At 32.5% G+C, this 9684-nt stretch overlaps 1 non-coding gene across 1 annotated transcript; it reads left to right on the top strand.

Annotated features, from left to right (window-relative positions):
• Positions 1 to 260: 260 nt before the first annotated feature.
• Positions 261 to 367, top strand: LOC126013186 (U6 spliceosomal RNA). The gene has a single exon (XR_007497512.1). It is a non-coding gene; the product is annotated as a U6 spliceosomal RNA (small nuclear RNA).
• Positions 368 to 9684: the final 9317 nt, after the last annotated feature.

Raw genomic sequence — 9684 nt, 5'->3', positions numbered from 1 at the left:
ATAACAATAAAATAATACTTATTCTATAAAATAAAGTACTAGATAAAATAAATTAAATATTTATTGTTGTTCAATCTTAAGGAAATTATCAAAGAAAAAAATCACATTCTCCCTTTGGCAAATGAGGAAACAGATTTTCTGCAGTGTTACTTTTTACAAGATCAATTATGAAAATATCGGATAATAATTTTTCCATATCTAAAGATGTCTTATACTATTCTATTCTCCAGAAGCAATAGTTGGCTTAAGAATTAAAATACATGCTCGCTTCGGCAGCACATAAACTAAAATTGGAACGATACAGAGAAGATTAGCATGGTCCTTGTGCAAGGATGACAAGGAAATTCGTGAATTAAAACACTTTCAAAATGATCTCTTAGGCAAGGATATAGAGAAGGAACAGAAAAGGCAAAGATATCCATTCACAAGCAAATTCAAAATAACTCTGGACAACCAAGTGAACTGGTTCTTGCTAGTGTGTATTAAATGCCCAAGAGGATATTTAATACTTAATCATTTTATGCATAAAGAATTATATACCTGAATTATATCTGTGCTTATATGACTCCCAAACATAGAAGAATACAATGGCCTAGAGCCAACAGTAGATCCCACAAAAGACCACTATGACTATCATAAGGTTTTATGACTCTAGATTAAGGATACTTCCTTGGAGTCTGATGCAAATCTCTTAACAGATGTTTTCTGTGGACATTAGTGTAATAAATCTTCAATACAGCATGTGGTATTATACCGAATAATATATACCTATTTAACCTCAAATCCTATCTTAAAACTCTTTCTTTGTTCTCTTAAGTATGTATACATCATTTTAAAAAGCATTATTTGCTTTTTTATATCAACAGAGACATTCTAATGATATTCACCTAATAGAAAAATAACAAATAACATTATGGGGCTACAGCTCGAATGGTATCCTTGTTTTCAAGATCAGAGAGTCTTCCTTTGGATTCAAAGGTCAGATGAAAAGGTCAATTCTAGATGCAGTGAACTAAAAATAAAGTTGAATTTTTGTAAAGGAAATTGGAGATTGTCTTTCTCCCAAATTGTTTTATATTTTATCCGTACTTGGCAAGCAACATTCAAGATCTCCTTTCAGATTCCAGCTTCCACGTCTGTATTCCCTGACATAAAAGCTGACAGATGCAGGCAAGCATAAATATACAAGTATCAGCTCTCAACTGCTGGGTATTATAATTGCTACTTAGGGTTTCCTTGGTTGCTATGCATGTAACCCAATCCACAGTAGGTGTCAGTAACTGTGAACTAAGGGTTCTAATAGTACAAGTTTAAAGACCTTTATGTTATAGCTGGTATAAGACAGTTTTTAGAGGGTTGTTGTTTTGGGGTCCATACCAGAGGTTTCTCCTGATTCTACACTCAAGAATTACTTCTAAAAGACTCAAGAGACAATGTGGGATGCCAGGGATCTAACTTGGGCCTGCTGCTGCTTGCAAAGCTAAAGCCCTACCCACTATGTTATCACTCTGGACACAGGACACATTTTTACAGCAGAGTTTTGGCTGTTTTCATAAAATCAGATTAAAATATCTTGTCTGCAATTAACATAAATCCCATAACAATGAAACATAGACCCTCATCCTGCGCCCTTAAATAGTCCTGGGTTCTATGAAGAAACAAGGATTCACTAGTAAATTCTAGGATTTTATAAATCCCTCGTGAAGAATTCAAAGCAACAATCCTAAAAAAATAGATTACTAAAGAGATACAAACAACATTGAGAACTTCAAAAAGGATAGAGAAGGTATAAGGAAAGTCAAAATAGAAACTTTCTGATAAAGATTTTAGAAATAAAACTGTAGTACACAACTGAGGAGCTGTGTAACACAATGTCAGAAACTGATTGTAGAATCTGTGAACTTGAGAATAAGTAGTTAAAAATATCAAAAGAGAGCGTAATAAGAAAAATATATAACAATTGAAAGAATAAACAAGAAATCACAATAAATATGTGATAGCATCAAGTTGAATAATACTTGCAGGAGAGGAAATCAAGAAAAGAAAATGAGTTGAAAAAGTAATAACTACAATATTTTATTCAAATAAGAAAGGATACAAACACTCATATCTTGAAAGTCCAGAGAGTTGCAAACAGAATAAGGTAAAATATACAAGCACCAATATACACTTGAATTAAAATGGTAACAGCCAAAGAGAGATAGAGTCCTGAATTTTACAAGAAAAATCAAAGACTCTCCTACAAGGAAAAGTTGGTAAGTTTCACTGCAAAGTTATGTAAATTAACTATATAATTGTCAAGGAAATGGTATTAGATGGCAAAAGTACTTAATAAAAAATTCATCTGACTAATGATCCTCTATAAATTAGAAGAACTTCGTGGCATCTAAATAGTCTTAGAAAATTATAAATAATTTTTTACTTATAAAAGGTAAAGATACCCACTAGAAAATTGTAATAATCACTAAAGCAACATATAAAAATAGTAATAATGGGGAGTATAATGAATATCTTGATACTTGCTTAAAATTAAAAAAGAAAATGTAGGTTTAAAACTTTAGATATAAATTGCATGGTAGTTTCAAGAAAAATACAAGAGATGAAAATAAAAATGGATTATTTTCCCTACACAATAGGAAAAATAAAATATATAGAAATAAAATTAAGAACAGTTCATAGTGACCAAGAAATCTTCCAAAAATAATCTATAAAATGACAATGACTTCTTTATTTTAATAATCTCTTAATATATTAATGATCTGAATGTGAAAATGAAAACCATTATTAAGTGACTTATTTTGAAATAATACAGAATGTAAAATGTTTGAGTTGCTTTCAGCTAATTCTATTTTGAATATATGGGACCCTGAACACAACCAGGCATCACTCCTGAGAACAGAGTCAAGCAAAGCCCATGAGCACAACTGATATGCCCCCCCCCAAAAAAAAACAAATACAAAAGGGCACAGAATGATGTGTATCAATGACACAAATTCCAATCATTTTCTATTATAAGAGAATTACTTGAACTTTAATAATAAACACAAACTCAAAGTGTTGGTAAGCAATCATAAAGTCAAGTCAAATATATTATAAAAAGGTAGGGATAATAATATATCAGACAAAATATATTTTAATTAAAATGTTGTGAAACAATTTTAATATTACTTATATCAAGAGGACTAATATACATCAAAATTTCTAGAAAAATGAAGTAAAATGTGTAAGATAAATACTAGTAGTTTAAAAGGAGATATTTAGCAGCAGCATAATGGTAAGAATAAAATTTAATGTCTCACTCCCACCATTGGATTGAACATTTAGTCAGAAAGTCATTAAGGAAACAACAGCATTAAATAAAGAGAATAACTGTCTAATAAATACTGATTGAGCTGTCTACCTCCAAAAGCTAAATACACATGCATCTCCACTGTGTATGCAACGTTTCTCAGATGACATGCTGTGACATAAAATTAATAGTGCCAAAGTTATAAAGATTGAAATTACATCAAGTATACATAGAGGTTAATATGCCATAAAGGTAGAAATTAACTATAAAAAGAAAGCTGAGGGGAAACTCAAATATGTAAAGACGGAACAACAGGATGATGGAAATCTACTGGATCTATGAATAAATAAGTATTTAAAAAATTCTGGATATAAAAGAACAAAGTATTAAAGAAGTTTTTGGAAACAGAAAAGAATAATAGGTTTTCTTACTTTCTACATGAGGCAGCCAAGAAAGGCCCCAGTAGACATAATCTCTTCAGGGCCCAGCACAAGACAAGAAAGGTTACAGTGGACATAATTTCTTCAGGGCTCTGCACAAAGTAGGCTGACTCTGCACACGAGCCAAAGGAGCATGGCTGCTTCACTTTGCTGTCATGCACATCCTCTAGCCCATGAACCTCTCTACAGCACATAGTAAATTCCAAGCTACAAGAGTGTCAATACGGAAATAATGCAGGATATCATCATGCTTAGAGAATGAAGATGGTAAATCTGATGGTCAGAAAAGTACCAACCACTTAGTTAGCCTCTCAGATAAGGAGATTAGAGTAGAAATATGGAGGATGTTCATAGAATTCAAATAAAACATAGATTGAGCTGAACAGACTACCAAATAAAAATAAAAATAAACTCCAAACTGAAATAACTGGACTCAAAAACTTGGTAGATGAAATGAAAACCTCAATAGAAAGCCTCTCCAACAGAGTAACTGTGGCTGAGGACAGATCAGCAACCTGGAAGATGAGATGCAAGCCAACTCCAAACAGCAGAAGAGATTGGAAAAGAACCTTAAAGAAAATTATTAGACAATGAAAAAATTACTCAAAGAATGTGAACAGATAAAAATAGAAATATTTGTTAAACTCAACAGAAACAATATAAGAATCATCGGAGTCCCAGAGACCCAGGAAGGTAATCGCCATAAAGAATCAACAGTCCAGGGTATTATTACCGAGAAACTCCCAGAACTAAAGACTGTATGCAACCAAATCTTACAAGCCCAAAGAGTACCAGCTAAAAGAGACCTAAAGAAAAGCACCCCAAGACAAATCCTAGTGACAATAATGAATCCCACAGATAGAGATAGCATACTGAAAGCAGAAAGATCAAAAAGAGAAATTAATTCAAAGGAGCATCCTTAAGATTTACAGCAGACCTGTCACAAGAAACCCTCAATCCAGAAGGCAGTGGTGGAATATAGTGACAAAACTCAACGAAATGAATGCTTTGCCTAGAATATTGCACCCAGCCAGACTGACTTTCAGGTTTGAAGAAAGTATACATAGCTTCATGGATAAAGAACAGCTCAGAAACTTTACAGACTCAAAACCAGCCTTAAAAGAAAAACTGAAAGGTCTACTTTAAGATAAGATAGATCAACAGACAAACCAAAGTTCTACACAAAGATGACACTAAATCCCATGACAATTATCTCTCTTAATGTCAATGGACTAAATGCACCTGGTAAGAGACATAGAGCGACAAAACAGATAAAAAAGTTGAATCTAACATTCTGCTGCTTAGAAGAAATGCATATGAATAGTCAGAAAAAACAGACTCAAAATAAAAGGCTGGAGAAAAATCATTGAAGCAAACAACTCCCTTAAAAAGGCTGGAGTGACCATATTAATATCAGATAACACAAACGTTAGACTCAGAAATGTTATAAGGGACAAAGTTGGACATTTTGTACTAATCAAAGGATATGTACAACAGGAAGAAATTACACTCCTAAACATATATGCACCCAATGAGGGACCAGAAAAATATGTAATACAATTGTTGGCAAATCTGAAAAGAGATTTCAATAGCAGCACAATGATAGTAGGAGATCTCAACACTGCCCTGTGACCATTTAATAGGTCAACCAGGGTGAAATCCAGCAAGAATATACTAGCTCTGAAAAGACAAATGGGAGAAAGTGGACTAGTATATATATATATATATATATATATATATATATATATATATATATATATATATATATATATATATATATATATATGGCACTCCATTTCTAGAAAATTGGATGCACATTTTTCTCCAATGCACCTGGGTCATTCTCCTGGATAGACCACATGCTGGCCAATAAAACATATTTCCATAAAATCAAGAGAATAGAAATTATACAGACGACCTTCTCAGATCACAAGGTACTGAAATTAGAAGTGAAATAACAAAGTGACACAGAATAACTTTAACACCAGGATATCAAATCACTCTATACTGAACAACTAATGGGGCAGAGATGAAATCAAAGAGTAAATCAACACATTCCCGGAAACAAATGACAATGAAGACACAAATTAGCAGAATTATGGTACACAGCAAAAGCAGTACTAAGAGGGAAATTTATAGCTTTACAAGAAAGGAAGAAAGGGCATATATAAAAAGCTTAATTACATAGTTTATAAATTTAGAAAATGGTCAACAAAAGAATCATTGCTGGCAGGGCTTATAGGACCATATGTAGTACAAAGATCTAACCTGTGTCAGCCACATTAAAGACAGGTCCTCTATCCTCTGTACTATCTTCTCAGAACCAAAATAGATAGGCAGAAGGAAATAACAAAACTTAGAGCAGAAATCAATGAAGTGGAAATCCAAACAAAACAAAAACAAAAACAAAAAACAATAAAAACCCTAAGCAGTCAATGAAAGCAAAAGTTGGTTCTTCACAAAAATAAACAAGATTGACAAACCACTAGCAAAACTCACAAAGAAAGTAGAGAGATAAACTTAATAAACCAGTTTAGAAATAAAAACTGGGAGATCACACAGATACTGCAGAGATTCAAAGGTAATCAGAGACTACTTTGAGAAACTCTATGCCACGAAACATGAGAATCTGGAAGAAATGGATAAATCCGTGGATTCTTATAATGACCTATACAAACAAAACTAGAATCACTATTTAAAAAATGAGCATCTCAAAGATAGATTGCCAGGAATATGGACAATTAATATTAGGTAAATGAATAGAAACAAGAAAATGAAGCAAAGAAAGCCTTTTCAACAAGTAATTAAAAAAGGGAAGTATACCTTTTTCTAACACCATGCATAATAGTCAGGTTAAAATAGATGAAAGACCTCCATATTAAGTCCACATTCACAAGTTGCATTGAGAAAATATAGTCAGAACTTTCCAAAATATTGAATCTAGGCGCATCTTTAAGTGGTCACTACCATTGACAAAGAAGACAGAAGTAAAGGTAAATAAAACAAATATAAAAGTTGAATTAAGAAGATTCGTCACCTTAAAAGATGGAAATATCTTTTGTTCATTGCATCTTACATGATATACTACTGACAGGGAAAATATATTTACCCAACTATCATTTTATAAAGTACTCATATCTAAGATATATAAAGAACTAGTAGAATTTTACAAGCAAAAGCCATCAAACTCCATCAAATAATGAAGAGAAGTGATGAGTATAAAATTTCTCAGAGAATGGCCAAAATGCATATAAAATGCATAAAAATGGCCAAAATTAATAAAATCTCTATATGATTTGTGTAGAGAGATAGAACAAGTGTCCAAAATAAATAAAAATGAAGAACATGATTATTGGTCATAGCAAGCTTGCCTCAGCAATGGAGAGAAGAAAGGGGAATGTGGACTGGGCAATGACCAATGATGGTGAAAAGGGAATTGATCAACTGAGAGGAGGCTTTGGTGCTGAAAATTAGTCAAGTAATATGTAGAAAATCCTATCAGTAATGACATTGCAAACCACAGTGACAAAAATGTATGAAAAGGGCCAATAATGGAGGCAGATGTATGGGTGGAATAGGATCAAGGCAACTTTTGCAGAGGCAAATGGTAATTGCTGAAAAGATAGGTGTATGAAAATGTTATGCCTAGAACCCAATCATGAATAATTTTGTAACTTATAGTAACTAAATAAAATAAAATATATATCATCAGATACAGAAAGGTTTACTATTTGGCTCTACCAAATCTTCAAAGAGGAGACAATCACCTTCCCTTGTCAATGTCAATTATTGAAGGAAAAAGTAACTCTTCTAACCATTTATTTATTGATTTAGGGTTGGGCCACACCCTTATTCCTCTGTCCTTACTTCTATATTCAGGAATCATTGCTGGCAGGGCTTATAGGACCATATGTAGTACAAAGATTCAACCTGTGTCAGCCACATGAAAAACAGGCCCTCTATCCTCTGTACTATCTTCTCAGGCCCTGATTCAACCTTTTCATATGTGGCAAACATTTTTCTGAGATCAAATATAGAGAACAATTACACATTATTCCCTCTCTGTCTCAAAAAGACACACAATTGTAGTCAAATATCCCTTATTAAATCTAAAGTCACTCATGATATTCTCAACAAATATCATTATAAATACTTACTTTTAATAGTATTAAAGGACAGAGAGAACAAATACATAGTTAGCAGGTTACTTATTGGTTAATACTAAAACATTTCCTCTAAAAAATATCTAAGACAAAGATGTCCACTCAGACCAGACTATTTATTATAATAATTGACAGCTCTAATCTCAGCAATTTCCTTGTAAAAGAAATGAAAGAATTTCAAATTGGAAAAGAAGAGGCAACACTAGCCATATTTACAGATTACATTATATAACAAACAAACCAAACACTTAAAGTTCATCAAAATGTAATAGAAACATGAACCAATACAATCAAAGTGAAAGCTAAAATTTATATACAGTATCTATGACATTCATATATTCAAACAACAAACTAAAAGAGGACATAAATTCAAATTCAACAAAACTCGGAAATAATGGCAGTGAAAAATTGTTCCTGAACTGCTAACATGTGAGGCATTATATGTTCCAAATATAGCTCTCCTAGGCAACTACTCTAGTCCAGACATTGTAGTATTGAACATAATCCAATATCCAAAGTAATGATTTTAAAGAGCTAGGTGGAATGAGAGAGTTATTCAAGGGACAAAAACATATGTGTTGATTGAGACAGTACCTGGTTGGATTTCCAGCACCACTAAATCACCTAAGCACCATCTGGTTGCTGTGGAGACTCCTGAACACCCCAGTTTCCAGCGCTGTGTTTCCAGCAACACCCAAGTAGTATCTAACACTTGGTCCCTTGCACTTTATTTACTACCCAGTTGGCCAAAGGTAGCAGGGAAAAGATCCAAGGTTTGCTGAGCATAGTTCTGAAGACAAAAAGCAGAGATAAATTATCATTTATACAAGTCTTAATTTAAAGCAGATGAATTAGGGTATAAAATAAAGTAACAGAGCCTCTTCATTAAATTACGCAAGAAAACTGATTTGCATATGCACAAAAGTGAAATAAAATTACTATTTCACACCATGCACATGTTAACTAAATAGGGAGCAAAAATCTAAATATGTAAAATGTTTAAAAATATAGAAGCAAAACACTCCCTGATATTGATTTCTGCTGTATTCAACTCTATTAGAGTTCAACTCTAGTGATTCAACTCTACTGGAAAAGAAAATAAACACAAACAGACACAAATTAAATTGCAAGAAACCAACAAGGTTCTGCACTGTTAAACAAACTACGACTAGGGTTTAAAGTGACAGTACAGTAGGTAGGGTTCTTGCCTTGTATGTGGCAGATCTGGGTTCATTCCCCAGCACTGCTTATGGTTCTGGAGTCCACCAAGAGTGATCCCAAATTGCAGATACAATAATTTTTACAAAAGTGCTTGCTACTGTACTTTTCATTTTTCTTTCTTTCTCTTTTAAATTTTCTTCTTTTCTTTTTTAATTTTATCTTTCTATTCTTTTTTCTATAGATTTGTTCTTCCTTATCTGGAAACTAATGTATTATGGTCTGTGATGTCAATTGTGATGCATTTTCTTTAAAAAAAAAGTGCAAAATCTCCTCAATATCAAAAAGAAGAATTTCATCAATAATTGTTAAAAATACACTTTTATAAACAAACATAATAGTAACATTAAAATATGACATTATCACTGATGATCATTAAATGCTAATTAAAACAAAAATAAAACAAGGAAAAAATTGGGTTATCACTTCACATCAGTGACAATATGGTGAGTGCATCAATTTTCAATATAATGTAAAATTGTGTGTGGGAAGGTTGGAAGTAAAAATATTATATAGCCCAATAGAGCATTATTTATGTCACATATAGGTCCCTGAAGCTTTCCAGTATAAAACT

The sequence above is a fragment of the Suncus etruscus genome, chromosome 6, assembly GCF_024139225.1.
Source record: "Suncus etruscus isolate mSunEtr1 chromosome 6, mSunEtr1.pri.cur, whole genome shotgun sequence".
NCBI lineage: Eukaryota > Metazoa > Chordata > Mammalia > Eulipotyphla > Soricidae > Suncus > Suncus etruscus.
Note: the sequence above shows the minus strand (reverse complement) of the source record. Positions and strands in the feature narration are given on the sequence as shown.